Here is a 17539-nt window from a genome sequence, read left to right as displayed (position 1 = left end):
CTGGGATGGTTTTCTTTTTTTCTTTTCTCTCCCTGGAGTCTGGGGAAAGGGTAAGAATTGGCGTTGGGTCCAGGCCCCATCAAATTGTCTTCTTTCATCCTTCTGAGAGAGAAAATCCTTGATTGTGACTGTCATCAAACAGAGCTCAGAGGACTCGGGCAGCAGTGGCCAGGGAAGGGGAGAGCTGGGATTCCGAGTCTATCTGCTCCCAACAGGCTGGATGACCTCAGGCATGTTTCTCCCCAACAGACAGCGTCAGATGGAATGATGGGCAGAAGAGAAGAGAAACTTGGAGGCAGCGCTGGTGGGTGCCAAGGGGTCCTGAGAGAGCTGGCCGGGAACCAAGCCTGTCTCCTCTCCTGGGACCCCTCCCCACCACTTCTTTCCCAGCTGGAGGCCAGGCTGCTGATTGATGGATTGGAAAGAGGAGTGTGTCTCTGAAAGTCTTTGAAAACTGAGAGACCCGAGGGCAGAAGGGCCTCCCCAGAGTCCTCTCTGGCCAGAGGGACCATGATGCATCCAGGTTGGGGAAGGTCCATCCAGGGAAGCCTGACTGGACCAGAGAAGGAGCTTCCTCCCTCTCCTCTGTCCCTTCGGCAGCCTGGCTGGGTCACCCCTGGGCTAATAACAGAGCCAGTCCTGCTGTCACATGGCTGGTTGCCACTGCCGGTGACATTTGGACATTGTGAAGAGGCGAGTTAATAAGTGAAGTTTCCCACAGCTGCCCCCACGCAGAGTTCATGGGGATCGGGGGCAGGTTTGGGCTTGCTGTGGCCTGAATGTGAATTTGCATGGAAGGAAGCAGGGGGTCAGTCTGGGCGGGCTCCCCTTAGCCCTCCTTAATACACACATAGGCATGCACATGCACACACACATTTGCAGAGTCATACTCATGTATAACACAATCATATACACATGTGCAGGTATTTACTCACAGAATCATACATGTGATCTCACATAGACACACACAAAGGCACATACAGAGTCTTATATACACACAGTCATGCACACACACGTGTGCAGAGTCGTATTCACTTTTAACATAGTCATATACACTTATAACACACAGTCATATACACACGTGCATGTGTGCACACACAGAATCATACTCATGGTCTCACATGAGTGAGTCTTACATGTTTAAGAGTCTTACATACACAGATACACACACGGGCATGCACACACACGTGCAGAGTCATACGTATAACACAGTCATATACATGTGTGCATGTATGCTCACATAGAATCATACACGCGGTCTCACACAGATACACACAAAGGCACACACGGAGTCTTACATACACACACAAGCAGAGGCATGCTGGTGACGAGGGAGAAATCTTTTCTAAGAGCTTCTCCTTCACCCTCGCATCTCCCCATCTCTCACCCCGGGACCCCTCTCCCTGGTCACCAGCTCTGATTTCATCAGCAGGAACACAAGTCCTGGATCTGTCAGGCCGGCCTCATTCCATGTGGTGTGGAGATAGCACAAGGCAGTGAGGAGAACTCAGGCATGAGAGCTGGACGGTGCTGTGCTGAGGCCCCGGGTCCCGCTGCACCGGGTTCCTGCCGGGGACACTCTGGCAGGCTGTCTGGCTCTATCAGATGGAAAGCCCCACCTCGCAGGGCAGCTGTGATGTGCGTGTGGGGACCCACAGGCACCACGAGGCACAGGCCACACACAGAAGTGCCCAGTGGCCGCCCGCGTTCTCTTCTCCCTCTTGTTCCCATAAATATAGTTCTGCTCTGTGGTCACCAGGATAGTGTGTGAACTAGAGAAGTGGCCTCCTAGTGAGGGGTGGGGGTCGGCCTCACTCTCCAGGGGCTGCTTTCAGCTCCTAGGGGGAGCCAGCGTGGTCTCCTTACTGAGCAGTTCCTGTGAGCTGATTGATGACAGCCAGGTCATCTTCGTCTCATCCCTCCTTCCTGAATAAGGAGGCGGAGACACAGAGGGCTTAGGTGACTTCTCTGTGCTCACAAAGCTGGGTGAGTGGCTGGAGTCCAGCCCCCGGCCCCAACCTCCTGGTGCGGTGGGGGTGATGCGCTGCAATCCTGGGTCCCCAGGTGTGGTGCCCGCACCCAGGGCAGACGGCCTGGCTTAATCAGGTGGTTTAATAGGTCATCTGCTCCCCTTTCTGATGGGACCTTTCTTTTAGCTTCTCACTACAGTGATGTGGACTTGGGTAGGAAGAAGGTGGGAGGGGGCATCTGGGGGACAGGTGAGATGAAATTAGGGAGCTCCGTTCAGGTCTGCAGACACTGCTCGGATGCCTGCCACATGCGGAATCCTGAGCTAGAGATGCAGAATAAACACGATATCTCCCTGCCTTCCAGGAGCTCACAGGGCATGAGCAGGGTGGGGGCTTGGGCACGTAGAAAGAAGTATAGACCAGGAGGTGAGTGCAGCCTTGGGAGAAAGCTCTGGCTGCTCATGCTGGTGATGGGGTGGGGACAGGGACTTGGTGTGCAGTTTGCTTGGAGGAAGTAATGTCAGAACAGACTCTCCTGTGGATCAGGAGGAGGAGGGATGATCTCTCCACAGAGGGAGAAGGTGTGAGGCAGCAGGAGCAGGAAGGGAGGAAAGGCTGGTGACAGATCGAGTGCTCCAGCACTTGGATTGCATCTTGCAGGTGATGGGAGCCTTGGGATGTATTAGGATAAGGCAAGAGCATTGCCAGGTTAATATTCTAGAGCACAGGCCTCAGCAGCAGTGGGCGTGGGTTGAAAGGGATCAGACTTCTGCTAGAACATTCAAGGTGTATATCGGTCAGAAGGTCTTTGGCTGCCAATAGTGGCAAATCCAACCTGAAGTGGGTTAAACAGGAAGGGATTCATTTTCTTATGTGTTGTGAATTTCAGAAGCAGGACTGCTCTAGGGCTGGATAAGCTCAGTGACTCAGGGACATCAACAAGCCCCCAGGTTCCTACTCTGTCCCCCTCTGCATATCAGCTGTTTACAGACCAACTTCTGGCAGCAGTTTCAGGCATCACACTGATGTCCTGGCTCACGTTTAACAACAGTGAAGTAAGTCAACTGTTAAACTGTGGGGAGTTACAGAGCTTGGGACAAATGGGACAGTGGATGCTGCTGGCCTTTTAGAACTGAAATTAAACATTTTAGGAAGCACCTGCAAAATATCTAAAGCAAAGTCAAGAGACAAATGGCTAGCTGGGAGAAAAGCTTTGCAACTCAAATCACAGGGCTGTTTTCCCTCTTATACAAAGAGTTCCTAAAAATCAACAACAAAATAGAACCCATTAGAAAAACCGGGCAAGTAATTCTAACAGACTGTTCACAGAAAAGAAAATACAAATGGCTCTTAACATATATAAGATGTTCAGTCTTACACATAATAAGAGAAATGCACATCGAAACCATCCTGAGTTAGCATTATTCATTCATCTTTTAAATGGGCAGGAATCCCAAAAGTTTGTTGTCACACTGTATTGGCAAGTCTCGGGGGGAGCAGGCTGACTTATAGTGTAAATCAGTACAGCTATACTTGGAGGGCAACCTGGCAATAGCTATCAGAATTATAAATCATATTCCCATTGACCAGCCATCTCATATCAGGGAATTGATCCTAAAGATATATTTGCACATATATGAAATGACATATGCGTAAGTTTATTCTTTTTAAAAATATTTATTTCTTTGGCTGTGCTGGGTCTTACTTGCAGCATGTGGCAACTTTGATCTTTGTTGCCATCATTTGCGATCTTTTGTTGTGGCATGTGGGACCTAGTTCCCCTGCCAGGAATGGAATCTGGGCCCCCTGCATTGGGATCACAGAGTCTTAGACATTGGATCACCAGGGAAGTCTCTTAAAAAAAAAAGTATTTATTTATTTATTCATTGCAACATCATTTGTAAGAGTGAAAGATTGGGAAAGACCCAAGTGTCCATTAATTGGGGACCAGTTAGCTACATTATAGACTATACTGACAGTGGAACAATGTGTCTTTAAAAAGGAATTAGGAAACTCTCTTTGTTCTGATATGGAAAGACCTCCAAAAATACATTGTGTAAAAAGAAAAAATCCACCAAGATGCAGAAAAGTGTGCACAAAAGGGGAAAACAAGAATCTACATTTGTGTTTGCTTGAGCAAGTGGGAGACAGGGATGAAAGGAAGACATTTCAGTGTAAACTTTTATGTGCTTTTTGATTTTTGAAGTAGGTTACATATTACCTATTAAAAAATAGAACAAAAACTCTGGGGATAGGGTAAGAGCTGCTGATTTTCACCCCTGATCTCTGAATTATGCAGTGGTAGTGGAGATGGGAAGAGATAGATCTGAGAAATATGCTGGGGGAGTGAAGTCCCCTGGACTGGGTGTGGGAGTGAGGGGGAGGGCAGAGGCAGAATGGAAGATGCTTCTCAGATGCCGGTACCTGGTGGAAGATGGCAGATTCTGAGATGGGAATATTGGAGAGAAACATGTTGGGGGTGGGCTTTGCAGGTGGCTTAGTGGTAAAGAATCCACCTGCCAATGCATGAGATGCAAGTTCAATCCCTGGGTTGGGAAGATCCTCTGGAGAAGGAAATGGCAACCACTCCAGTATTCTTGCCTGGGAAATCCTATGGCTAGAGGAGCCTGGTGGACAACAGTCCTTGGGGTCACAAAGAGTTAGACACGGCTTAGCAACTAAACAAAAAGAACAACACAATGTTGGGGGAGGTGAGGTGGCCTGGAGAATCATTTCACCACTTGAACTCAATCTCTGCGATTCTCAAGTCACTCAGCTCCTGGGACCCTCCCTTGTCCTAGCTGTCCATCCACCCCCAGGCAGTGTATCTGGCTATAGACTTCTACCTTCCTGGTGATGTTCCTCCTGCCAGACACATGGTCAGCGCAGCCACGTGGGTGTGAATCCCAAGAGAGGATTGGGGCTGCAGATGGCTCTGGGCAACCGTCTGAGCACAGAGTTTCCCAGGAAGCAGAGGCTAATGTCTGGAGCACTAGAAGTAGGGAGGAGCCCCAATAAGTGGACCTGACAGCAGAAATCCACATTCCCCACTGGGTCAGCCTGTTCTCAAGAAAGGGCAGGTCTTGGTGTTCTATTTCCCATCTTGGTTCTGATCTCTTTGGCTCACCATCTGCTGCTGGAGAGGACTCAGGGCTACGAGCCTGGTGCTGGGCATCCCGGGAGACAATGTTCTGTGTTCTCCAGGACTAATATATACCCAGGGGCACCATGTTCTCATGGCAGTACTGATGGGCAGGAAGCGGACCCCAAGAAGGAGAACTCCAGGCAAAGTGAACATCCATGGGAGATGTCAGTGGGCCGGGATGTCTTTGGGGTGTATCTACCCCTTTGCTGACAGTAACAGTCCCCTCCTCCAAGCCCAGCTTCAGGCCCATCTGCAGAGTCAGGGACCAGAATGAAAAATGGATGAGATAGCTAATGGCAGCCTTGTTGTTTGGCGTCGGAAGCATTATGAACTGGTATGTGAAATATGGCCACACTCCTGGTTTTCATTGTAGCTGGAAAGGATTAGGAGACAATTAATAAATCATTTAGTGCCCTGAGTTTAAGTAACTTATTATTATGAGCTAGCTGCATATATTTATTATGCTTCACTGAGCAACACTGGCAAATTTCCTTCAAATGTCACACAATTTGTATGTAATTTGTTTCAGAAGAGGGTTTTTTTTTTTTTTTAAAGAAATGCATATATAAATTATTAACCCGAATTCTTCAGAACACATTGACCAAATTCCAATCTCTCCCAACCATCCCTTATGAGTGTCATAAAGATTTCCTGTCTCCCAAACGAGCGCCATGTCCCCTGGCCTGCCATCTGAGGGGTGGGAGAGAGGATGAAGAGTCACTGGCTGCCCCCTCTGGTCAGTCACCTGGGGCAGAGATCTAAAGGGACTCTGAAGAAAACACACATGTTTTTGGATGATTGGCTGGAGGCCATAACTGTTGATCAAAATCCTTCCTTCCAAAGCTTTGGTGAAAAAAAAAGAAATCAAGCAGGGAGGGTCAGTCCTTGCATAAAACTCAGATCCTGTTGACTAGGGAGCTGGAAGCATTTCAGCCATTGATGGCTCCAAACTGTTTGTTTTATTGATGGGGAAGACAGGCTCACCGAGGGGCAACAGCTTTCTCTAAGATGAACTGGAAAATCTGTTCCATGGTTTTCTAGACCCAATGCTGTCTTTTTGTTTTTCTTGGTGGAGCAGTTTAAAGTTTTGATCAGAAGACATTTTTAGTTGACTTCTGAAATATTACAGCCCCTCCCGACAAAAATTTTCATTTGAGTAGCTAGGGACTGGGTCAAAGGACGGTCTGCCTGGCTTGCCTTTTTACAGATGTGTTTACTACATATGTACAACATGTGTCTGTTGAGCATCTAAGGCGTAATAAGTGCCCCTGGTGTTCATGCGTGTGTGTGTGTGTGTGTGTGTGTGTGTGTGTGTGTAATGTATCAAAGCCACCCTTGCCTTCATCTCATTTTATGCATTGTTGGACTACTCCAGCCTCCAGAAAGTCAATGCCTGTTGACTGAATGAATAAGCCAACCAGGAATGAATACAAGCAGCTTCTGAACAAGCTCAAGATGACCTATAGGTCTGTGGTTTATAACAAATGAAGCCACTGACAAGGGATTACTCTCCAAAATAGGCAAACAGGTCATGTAGCCCAATATAAAAAAAACAAACAGCCATCAAAAAATGGGTGGAGGATCTAACTAGACATTTCTCCAAAGACATACAGATGGCCAACAAACACATGAAAAGTTGCTCAATATCACTAATTATTAGAGAAATGCAAACAAAATTATAATGAGGTATCACCTCATGGTCAGAATGGCCATCATTAAAAAAAAAAATCTACAAACAATAAATGCTGGAGAAGATGTAGAGAAAAGGGGCCTATACTGTTAGTGAGAGTATAAATTGGTGCATCCACTATGGAGAACAGTATGGAGGTTCCTTAAGAAAGTAAAAGTATAACTACCATATGACCCAGAAATCCCACTCTAGGGCATATACCAGAGAAAGCCATAATTCAAAAAGATACATGCTATGTTCATTGCAGCACTATTTACAATAGCTAGGACATGGAAGCAACCTAAATGCCCATTGACAGAGGAATGGATAAAGATGTGGTACATAATGTAGTGGAATATTACTCAGCCACAAAAAGGAATGAAATTGTGCCATTTGCAGAAATGTGGGTAGACCTAGAGACTATCATACATAATGAAGTAAATTAGAAAGAAAAAAAGTGAATATTGTGCATTAACACACATATGTGGAATCTAGTATAATGGTACAGGTGAACTTGTTTGCAAAGCAGAAATAGAGTCATAGATGTAGAGAACAAATGAATGGATACCAAGGGGGTAAAGGCTAGGGTGGAATGAATTGGGAGATTGGGACTGACGTATATATACTATTGATACTATGTATAAGACAGACAATGAATGAGAATCTATTGTACAGCACAGGCAACTCCACTCCATGCTCTGTGGCGACCTAAATGGGAAGGAAATCCAAAAAAGAGGGGCTCAATGAAGAATCCGCTTGCAAATCCAGGGTAGCCTGGAGTAGGCTGCCCACTCCAGTATTCTTGGGCTTCCCTGGTGGCTCAGATGGTAAAGAATCCACCTGCAAGGCAGGAGACCTGGGTTCAATCCCTGGGTTGGGAATATCCTCTGGAGGAGGCCATGGCAACCCACTCCAGTATTCTTGCCTGGAGAATCCCCATGGACAGAGGCACCTGGCAGGCTGCAGTCCGTGGGGTCACAGAGAGTCGGATGCCACGGAGCAGCTAGGCACAGCTCACATGTGTACGTGTAGCTGATTCATTTTTCTGTGCAGCAGAAAATAACACAACAGTGTAAAGCAACCATACTCACGTAAAATTAGTAAAAAGATTTAAAAAAATACATGAGCGAGATCAAGAGTAGTCCATCTCAAATAGAAGTAAAGCTTTCCTTTGGTTAAAAAAAAAAAAAAAAAGACAACCTACAGGAGGAACCCAGCAACCTGGAAGCCTCTAGAAGGAGACTCATTTGGGATTTCTGAATGGCTAAAGGTTTACTCCTGAAAGTCCTCCAAAGATGTTTTAAACATCATCAGTGGACCCCTTCTAACTTCCTGAGAAGATAATCCTGAACATGACTGAAATTTGTGTGGTAATTCACAAGGTTCCCCTTAGCTTTCTCCTTGGTCAATCCTCCATCCCCTCAACCTGTCTTCTGGCAAAGCCCAAGCTCCCTCTTCATTTTTTGCTTCTAATAAGCTGTGGCTCAAGGGCTCAGATAACAGCATATAAAAATATATATACGAAGAATTAATGCTTTCAAACTGGGTGCTGTAGAAGACTCTTGAGAGTCCCCTGGACAACAAGGATATCAAACAAGTCAATCCTAAGGGAAATCAAGCCTGAATACTCATTGGAGGGACTGATGCCGAAGTTCCAATACTTTGGCCACCTGATAAGAAGAGCTGACTCACTGGAAAACACCCTGATGCTGGGAAAGATTGAGGGCAGGAGGAAAAGAGGGGACCACAGAGGATGAGATGGTTGGATGGCATCACTAACTCAATGGACATGAGTTTGAGCAAACTCTGGGAGATAGTGAAGGACAGGGAAGCCTGGCATGCTGCAGTCCATCGGGTTGCAAAGAGTCGGCCACAACTTAGCGACTGAACAAAAACAACAACAAATGAAATCAGTGAAGAAGCTCTAAGCAGAGCCAGGGAATTTTCTTATGACTCAGGTTCATAGACTTTAGCGCAAAGATTTTGCAACATGTCCTTTGACTGCTCAGAGATTTTTTAAACATTGTTTACTTTCCAGAGTTTTCATACTATGTTGAATTTATGAGGTTACTGAAGAGCTAAGACACATGCTGGTGAAGAAGGTATCTTTGTCATAGAAACTCTGGCTTGTCTGCTGCAGGGGTTGGTAAAGGTATTTGATCTACTAGTTTGCTTTCAAGAGCGTCTCAGGGAATGTTCTCTGATTCAGTTATTTTAAGCCACAAGGAGGCAATTTCACAACGAGCAGGGCCTCTTGTTTCCAGGGGTTTCTGCCCATCAGTCTTGAGAAAGCATCTGCTGCTGGGGCCTTGCTCACCAGCTCTTCCTTCCCCTTTGCCCCTGGAGGGTGCTTGCTCTTCACTTGGCCAGAAACAGAGCTGCTTTTGTGTCTCTCAGGAGAGGCATCCCAAGCCGACCTTGCTGCGGCCCGACAGAGGGCCTTCTGAGCAAGTCCTGCCTGGAGAGGGACTCGGTGGTCCTCTCGGCACCCAGGGAGGGTGGCCTGAGCCAGCCTATGACGCTCACCAGTTCTTTTGCTGGCAGGTGGCAGGTGGAGACTGTAAGCGGCTCAGGAGAGAGATTGTTCTGGCTAGTTACTGCTAGCAAGGACTCTCATTTTATCTACCTGTCCTCAGAATAATCTGCTGGAGGCACCTCGGAGGGGCCCTGAGCAAGAGAGCCACGGCAGATGGCAGGGCAGCCGGGTGACCCCGGGCCGGAGAGAGAGGCGACCGGGCCTGCTCAGGCGGCGGGCCGAGGGTGAGTGTGACAAACTTGGGAAATCTCCCGGACCCTCCCCTGTTGATGGTGAATCGGGCCTCCTTCAGGAAAGGCACAGTTTTCCTGCTCCGTTTGTTTTCAGATTGGTGTTATCCCCTGGAGCCAAATTAGTGGCTAAGAACAATTGGGAACAAATGCTCATTCAGCATCCTGCTGCGATCTGAGGATCCAGGTGGGGACAAGAGCTGAGTGGCTGGCTTCTCTTCCACGGAGCCACCCCTCTGCAGAGAATCAGCACCCCAGAGCCATTCAGCATCATCCGCTGTGCCAAGCGCATCTGCCTTCCCTCAGCTGAACAAGCTGGAGCCCTCTGGTGTTACTGATGAAACAATATCCAAGATCAGGCCCCAGTTAGGGGCGAGTTAGGAAGTGATGGACTGGAAGCGCAGTTTGGAGAAGTCTGGTTCCTGGGACCTGTGGCTGGCCAGCCAAGTGTGGCCTCTAATAGCAGGGCTGGACCCTCGAGGCTCCTTTCCATGGCTGCCATGGTGGGTACCCATCTCTGAGATGCAAGGGGCTGTTGGCTTCGCTTGACCTCAGAGGGAATATTCCCACTCCCTCCAGCACTGACTGGTCTGAGAAGGAGTGGCTGAGTCCCCACCTCACCCCATCTGGATGCACGTGCCTGGAGTGGGGGACCCTCGACCCTCCACCCTTTAGTCTGTCTCTCTCATTACACTGGGCTCCTTCGGGGCAGGGAGCTGATTCACCATTTATCATCATCATTATTTTTAAAACGGCCACCCTTTAAAAAAAAATTAGTTAATTTAGTTATGTATGGCTGTGCTGGATCTTCTTTACTTTGTGGGCTTTTCTCTAGTTTGGAGAGCGGGGGCTGCTCTTTGCCGGTGGTGCGCAGGCTTCTCACTGCGGCGGCTTCTTCTGTTGCAGGGCACAGGCTCTGGGGCATGCCCTGCAGCAGTTGGCTCTAGAGCACAGGCTCAATAGTTGTGACGCACAGGTTTTGTTGCTCCAATGCTTGTGGACCTTCTCTGACCAGACCAGGGATCAAACCTGAGTCTCCTGCACTGGCAGGCGATTTATCTGCCGCTGGGCCATCAGGGAAGCCCCACCCTTTATTACCGATCTCCGACACAGGGAAGCCTCTGATATGCAAAACATCTTATAAATGAATGAAGGGAGCTATTGGCCTGACATCCCTGCTAAGTGCCACCCCTCTCTCAACCCTTTTCTGCAAATGTGAAAAGAGGAGTCAGAATAGACATCTCTAAGGTCCCATCCAGGTCCGAGCACGTGTGGTTCTGACACTGCCTCTGGGCTGCTCTTCCTGGCTGGCGCTGCCTTTATGCCCAGGTTCCCATGCCCCTGCTTTTGTCATGACCCAGGTTTCCAACCCGGGTCCTGCTCTCTGGTGGTGGATGCCATCCTCCACCTGGGCTCTTCTCCCAGTTGCCTCCTCAGCCTGCCACTCGCCCAGTCGCACAGTTGAAAATTTCCTCCCAAGTGTAAAGCCAGATGCAAGAAGAGGGCTTTTTGGCACAAAGGACGCCTTTCCTCTGTCCGGAGCTGCACCTCCTGGGGAGACTGTGTTAACTTTTCTCTCTGGCCGAGACCCCTCTCCACAAGGAGGATCGGGGGCCTTCATTTCCCATCAAAGGAGAGTTGCCCTGCAGTGTATCTCATCCGGTCACTGTGTATCCTTTGTTGAGGATTCAGGGCCGGGACGAGTTGGCCTCCCTCCTCCACCAGTATACCTGGCCCAGGACTGCCCCTGCTTTCCGTGAAACAGCAGCAATAACCATCTTTATTTGCACAAAGGAAATAATTTTAATTTTTCAACGTATATCATCATTTTGCTCCATCTTACAACATCTCTGTTGCAGGCAAGGCAGGAATAAGCATCTTGACTTCTTTGAGGCCCAAAGATTTGTTGGTACTTAGTCCAAGATTTGTCAGAATCTTAGAATTTTCTAGTTGAATATAAGCCTAGCGATTATCCCCTCCAGTGATTCTTAGCCTCTCTGGGGACATGTACTCAGTCACTCAGTCGTGTCTGACTCTTTGCAACCCCATGGACTGTAGTCCTCCAGGCTCCTCCCATGAGGATTTTCCAGGCTAGAATACTGCAGTGGGTTGCTATGTCCTTCTCCAGGGGATCTTCCCAACCCAGGGATTGATCCCAGGCCTCCTGCATTGCAGGTGGATTCTTTACCATCTAAGCCACTAGGGAAGCCCAGGCCTCTACAAAGCCTCCCAACAGTTCCTTCTCTTTTTCACCCTAAGCTGTCTCATCTGTCTAGCCTCAGCACCCTGGAATCAGATGTTCCCAATATGGTACAACCATCACCATCAGTTCAGTTCGGTCGCTCAGTCGTGTCCGACTCTTTGTGACCCCATGTACTGCAGCATGCCAGACTTCCCTGTCCTTCACTATCTCCCAGAGTTTGCTCAAACTCATGTCCATCGAGTCAGTGATGCCATCCAACCATCTCATCCTCTGTCATCCCCTTCTCCTCCTGCCTTCAGTCTTTCCCAGCTTCAGGGTCTTTTCCAATGAGTCAGTTATTCGCATCAAGTGGCCATAGTATTGGAGTTTCAGCTTTAGCATCAGTCCTTCCAATGAATATTCAGGACTGATTTCCTTTAGGATTGACTGATTTTATCTCCTTGTAGTTCAAGTGACTCTCAAGAGTCTTTTCCAACACCACACTTCAAAAGCAACAATTCTTCAGCGCTCAGCTTTCTTAATAGTTCCACTCACACCCATACATGACTACTGGAAAAACCATAGCTTTGACTAGATGGACATTTATCAGCAAAGCAATGTCTCTGCTTTTTAATATGATGTCTAGGTTGGTCATAACTTTTCTTTGAAGGAACAAGTGTCTTTTAATTTCATGGCTGTAGTCACCATCTGCAGTGATTTTGGAGCCCAAGAAAACAAAGTCTATCACTGTTTGCATTGTTTTCCCATCTATTTGCCATGAAGTGATAGGACTGGATGCCATGATCTTCATTTTTTGAATTTCGAATTTTAAGCCAGCTTTTTCATTCTCCTTTTCCACTTTCATCAAGAGGCTCTTCAGTTCCTCTTTGCTTTCTGCCATAAGGGTGGTGTCATCTGCATATCTGAGGTGATTGATATTTCTCCCAGCAATCTTGATTCCAGCTTGTGCGTCATCCAGTCTGGCATTTCACATGATGTACTCTGCATACAAGTTAAATAAGCAGGATGGCAATATACAGCCTTGATGTACTCCTTTCCTAATTTGGAACAAGTCTGTTGTTCTTTGTCTGGTTATGTTGCTTCTTGACCCTCATACAGATTTCTCAGGAGGCAGGTCAGGTGATCTGGAATTCCCATCTCTTGAAGAATTTTCCACAGTTTACTGTGATCTACACAGTCAAAGGCTTTAGTGTAATCAATAAAGCAGAAGTAGATTTTTTTTTCTGGAATTCTCTTGCTTTTTTGATGATCCAACGGAGGTTGGCAATTTGATCTCTGGTTCCTCTGCCTTTTCTAAATCCACCTTGAACATTTGGAAGTTCATGGTCCACATACTGTTGAACCATCACCATAATCCATTTACAAAATGCTTTTATCTTGCAGAACTGAAACTCTGTATTTTTAAAAAAATATTTATTTCTTTATTTATTGATTGCACTGGGTCTTAGCTGCAGCACACGGGTTCTTCAGTTTTGACTGTGACATGCGGGGTCTTTAGTCGCGGCATGTGGAATCTCTTTAGTTGTGGTGTGTCAACTCTTTTAATTGTGGCATGTAGGATCTAGTTCCCTGACCAGGGATCGAACCCAGGCCCCCCGCACGGGGAGCATAGGGTGTTAGCCACTGGACCACCAGGGAAGTCCCTGAAACTCTGTATCTATTAACCAAAACTCCTCATCTCTCTCCCCCAGTCCCTGATTCAGTTCAGTTCAGTTCAGTCGCTCAGTCGTGTCCGACTCTTTGCGACCCCATGAATCGCAGCACGCCAGGCCTCCCTGTCCAACACCAACTCCCGGAGTTTACTCAAACCCATGTCCATTGAGTCGGTGATGCCATCCAGCCATCTCATCCTCTGTTGTCCCCTTCTCCTCCTGCCCCTAATCCCTCCCAGCATCAGGGTCTTTTCCAATGAGTCAACTCTTCACATGAGGTGGCCAAAGTATTGGAGTTTCAGCTTCAGCATCAGTCCTTCCAATGAACACCCAGGACTGATTTCCTTTAGGATGGACTGGTTGGATCTCCTTGCAGTCCAAGGGACTCTCAAGAGTCTTCTCCAACACTGTAGTTCAAAAGCATCAATTTTTCGGTGCTCAGCTTTCTTCACAGTCCAACTCTCACATCTGTACGTGACCACTGGAAAAACCATAGCCTTGACTAGATGGACCTGTGTTGGCAAAGTAATGTCTCTGCTTTTTAATATGCTATCTAGGTTGGTCATAACTTTCCTTCCAAGGAGTAAGCGTCTTTAAATTTCATGGTTGCAATCACCATCTGCAGTGATTTTGGAGCCTAAAAAAATAAAGCCTGACACTGTTTCCACTGTCTCCCCATCTATTTCCCATGAAGTGATGGGACCGGATGCTATGATCTTAGTTTTCTGAAAGTTGAGCTTTAAACCAACTTTTTCACTCTCCTCTTTCACTTTCATCAAGAGGCTCTTTAGTTCTTCTTCACTTTCTGCCATAAGGGTGGTGTCATCTGCATATCTGAGGTGACTGATATTTCTCCCGGCAATCTTGATTCTAGCTTGTGCTTCCTCCAGCGCAGCATTTCTCATGATGTACTGTGCATATAAGTTAAACAAGCAGGGTGACAATATACAGCCTTGATGTACTCCTTTTCCTATTTGGAACCAGTCTGTTGTTCCATGTTCAGTGCTAACTGTTGTTTCCTGACCTGCATACAGGTTTCTCAAGAGGTCAGGTGGTCTGGTATTCCCATCTCTTTCAGAATTTTCCACAGTTTATTGTGATCCACACAGTCAAAGGCTTTGGCATAGTCAATAAAGCAGAAATAGATGTTTTTCTGGAACTCTCTTGCTTTTTCGATGATCCAGCGGATATTGGCAATTTGATCTCTGGTTCCTCTGCCTTTTCTAAAACCAGCTTGAACATCTGGAAGTTCACGGTTCACGTATTGCTGAAGCCTGGCTTGGAGAATTTTGAGCATTACTTTGCTAGCGTGTGAGATGAGTGCAATTGTGCGGTAGTTTGAACATTCTTTGGCATTGCCTTTCTTTTGGATTAGAATGAAAACTGACCTTTTCCAGTCTTGTGGCCACTGCTGAGTTTTCCAAATTTGCTGGCATATTGAGTGCAGCACTTTCACAGCATCATCTTTCAGGATTTGAAATAGCTCAACTGGAATTCCATCACATCCACTAGCTTTGTTCGTAGTGATGCTTCCTAAGGCACACTTTACTTCATATTCCAGGATGTCTGGCTCTAGGTGAGTGATCACACCATTGTGATTATGTGCGTCGTGAAGATCTTTTTTGTACAGTTCTTCTGAGTATTCTTGCCACCTCTTCTTAATATCTTCTGCTTCTGTTAGGTCCATACCATTTCTGTCCTTTATCAAACCTATCCTTGTATGAAACGTTCCCTTGGTATTTCTAATTTCCTTGAAGAGATCTCTAATCTTTCTCATTCTGTTGTTTTCCTCTATTTCTTTGCATTGATTGCTGAGGAAGTCTTTCTTATCTCTCCTGGCTTTTCTTTGGAACTCTACATTCAAATGGGAATATCTTTCCTTTTCTCCTTTGCTTTTCGCTCCTCTTCTTTTCACAGCTATTTGTAAGGCCTCCTCAGACAACCATTTTGCCTTTTTGCATTTCTTTTCCATGGGGATGGTCTTGATCCCTGTCTCCTGTACAATGTCACGAACCTCCGTCCATAGTTCATCAGGCACTCTGTCTATCAGATCTAATCCCTTCAATCCCTTTCTCACGTCCACTGTATAGTCATAAGGGATTTGATTTAGGTCATACCTGAATGGTCTAGTGGTTATCCCTACTTTCTTCAGTTTAAGTCTGAATTTGGCAATAAGGAGTTCATGATCTGAGCCACAGTCAACTCCCGGTCTTGTTTTTGCTGAGTGTATAGAGCTTCTCCATCTTTGGCTGCAAAGAATATACTCAGTCTGATTTCGGTGTTGACCATCTGGTGATGTCCATGTGTAGAGTCTTCTCTTGTGTTGTTGGAGGAGGGTGTTTGCATTGACCAGTGCGTTCTCTTGGCAAAACTCTATTAGCCTTTGCCCTGCTTCATTCCATACTCCAAGGCCAAATTCGCCTGTTACTCCAGGTGTTTCTTGACTTCCAACTTTTGCATTCCAGTTCCCTATAATGAAAAGGACATCTTTTTTGGGTGTTAGTTCTAAAAGGTCTTGTAAGTCTTCATAGAACCATTCAACTTCAGCTTCTTCAGTGTTACTGGTTGGGGCATAAGCTTGGATTACCGTGATATTAAATGGTTTGCCTTGGAAACAAACAGAGATCATTCTGTCATTTTTGAGATTGCATCCAAGTACTGCATTTTGGACTATTTTGCTGACCATGATGGCTACTCCATTTCTTCTAAGGGATTCCTGCCCACAGGAGAGTCCCTGATTACCCCCATTCTATTTTCCCTCTGTAAATGTGAGTACTCTGGGTACCTCATGTGAGTGGAACCTTGTAGCACTTGTTACTTTGTGATTGGACTATCTCACAAAGCGTAATGTTCTCCAGGTTCATATGTGTCGTAGCGCTTGTCCTTCCTTTTGTCAGGTTGAACCACACTCCATAGTACTTAGAGAACACCTTTTGTTTATCCATCATCCAGCCATGGATGCTTGTGTTGCTTTCACTTTCCGGCTCCTATGAATGATGCTGCTATGAACATGGGAATACAAATTGGCTTTTTGAGTCCCTGCTTTCAATTCTTTGGGGTATAAACTTAGAAGCAGAGGGAAGTTTTTTAAGGAGTCTTAATTATCCTCTGTTCTCCATCGAATCTATTTTTACTTTGTTCTTCAACTAACATCATTTGCATAACTACTAACCTCACTGAGTCTGTGGAATATGCCCGAAGAGGACTTTCTTAGGGAACTCTGAGACTCTTTCTTATCCTCCCTCTCAAAGATGCCCTCCCCAGTCACTTCTGCTCCCTAGCCTGTTGCCTTTTTTTTTTTTCCTTAAAAAAAAAAAGAAGAAACCTTTTTATTTTGTATTAGAGTATAGTCTATTTTCAGTGTTGTGATAGTTTCAGGGGGACAGCAAAGGGACTCCGCCATACATATGCTAATACACATGTCCATTCTCCCCCAAACTCCCCTTCCATCCAGCCTGGAACATAACACTGAGCGGAGTTTCCCTGTGCTGTACAGTAAGTTCTTGCCTTGGGCATCTTTTTTCTTCAGTGCCTATCATTCCAACATTATATAATTGTGGATTATATAATGTGAACTATTAGAATATGAGCTCCATGAAAGCAGGAGCTTTTCTGTTCTATTTATTGTTGCATCTCTGATGTCAGGCATGGTGTTGGTGCATGTGTCTAAGACACAATTATTCAATTATTAATAGTTCAGTCCAGTTCAGTCGCTCAGTCGTGTCCAACTCTTCACGACCCCATGGACTGCAGCACGCCAGGCCTCCCTGTCCATCACCAAGTCCGAGTTTACTCAAACTCATGTCCATCGAGTCGGTGATGCCATCCAGCCATCTCATCCTCTGTTGTCCCCTTCTCCTCCTGCTCCCAATTCCTCCCAGCATCAGGGGCTTTTCCAATGAGTCAACTCTTCACATGAGGTGGCCAAAGTATTGGAGTTTCAGCTTCAGTATCAGTCCTTCCAGTGATTATTCAGGACTGATTTCCTTTAGGATGGACTGGTTGGATCTCCTTGCAGTCCAAGGGAATATCAAGAGTCTTCTGCAACACCACAGTTCAAAAGCATCAATTCTTTGGCACTCCGCTTTCTTTATAGTCCAACTCTTACATCCAGACATGACTACTGGAAAAACC

General features: G+C 46.4%; 1 protein-coding gene across 5 annotated transcripts in view; it reads left to right on the top strand.

Annotated features, from left to right (window-relative positions):
• The window catches only part of PKNOX2 (PBX/knotted 1 homeobox 2), a 290935-nt gene that overhangs the window by 52940 nt on the left and 220456 nt on the right, over nt 1-17539 (top strand). The window contains exon 1 of one of the 5 annotated variants that reach the window (XM_061167255.1): nt 265-304. The exons of the other annotated variants lie outside the window; for them this stretch is intronic. The gene's annotated coding sequence lies outside the window, so the exon portion shown is untranslated. Of the gene's footprint in view, nt 1-264; nt 305-17539 lie in introns of those variants that run through there. 5 annotated transcript variants of the gene reach the window in all.

Source organism: Dama dama, chromosome 2 (assembly GCF_033118175.1).
Source record: "Dama dama isolate Ldn47 chromosome 2, ASM3311817v1, whole genome shotgun sequence".
NCBI lineage: Eukaryota > Metazoa > Chordata > Mammalia > Artiodactyla > Cervidae > Dama > Dama dama.
This window is presented reverse-complemented; position numbering and strand designations above follow the sequence as displayed.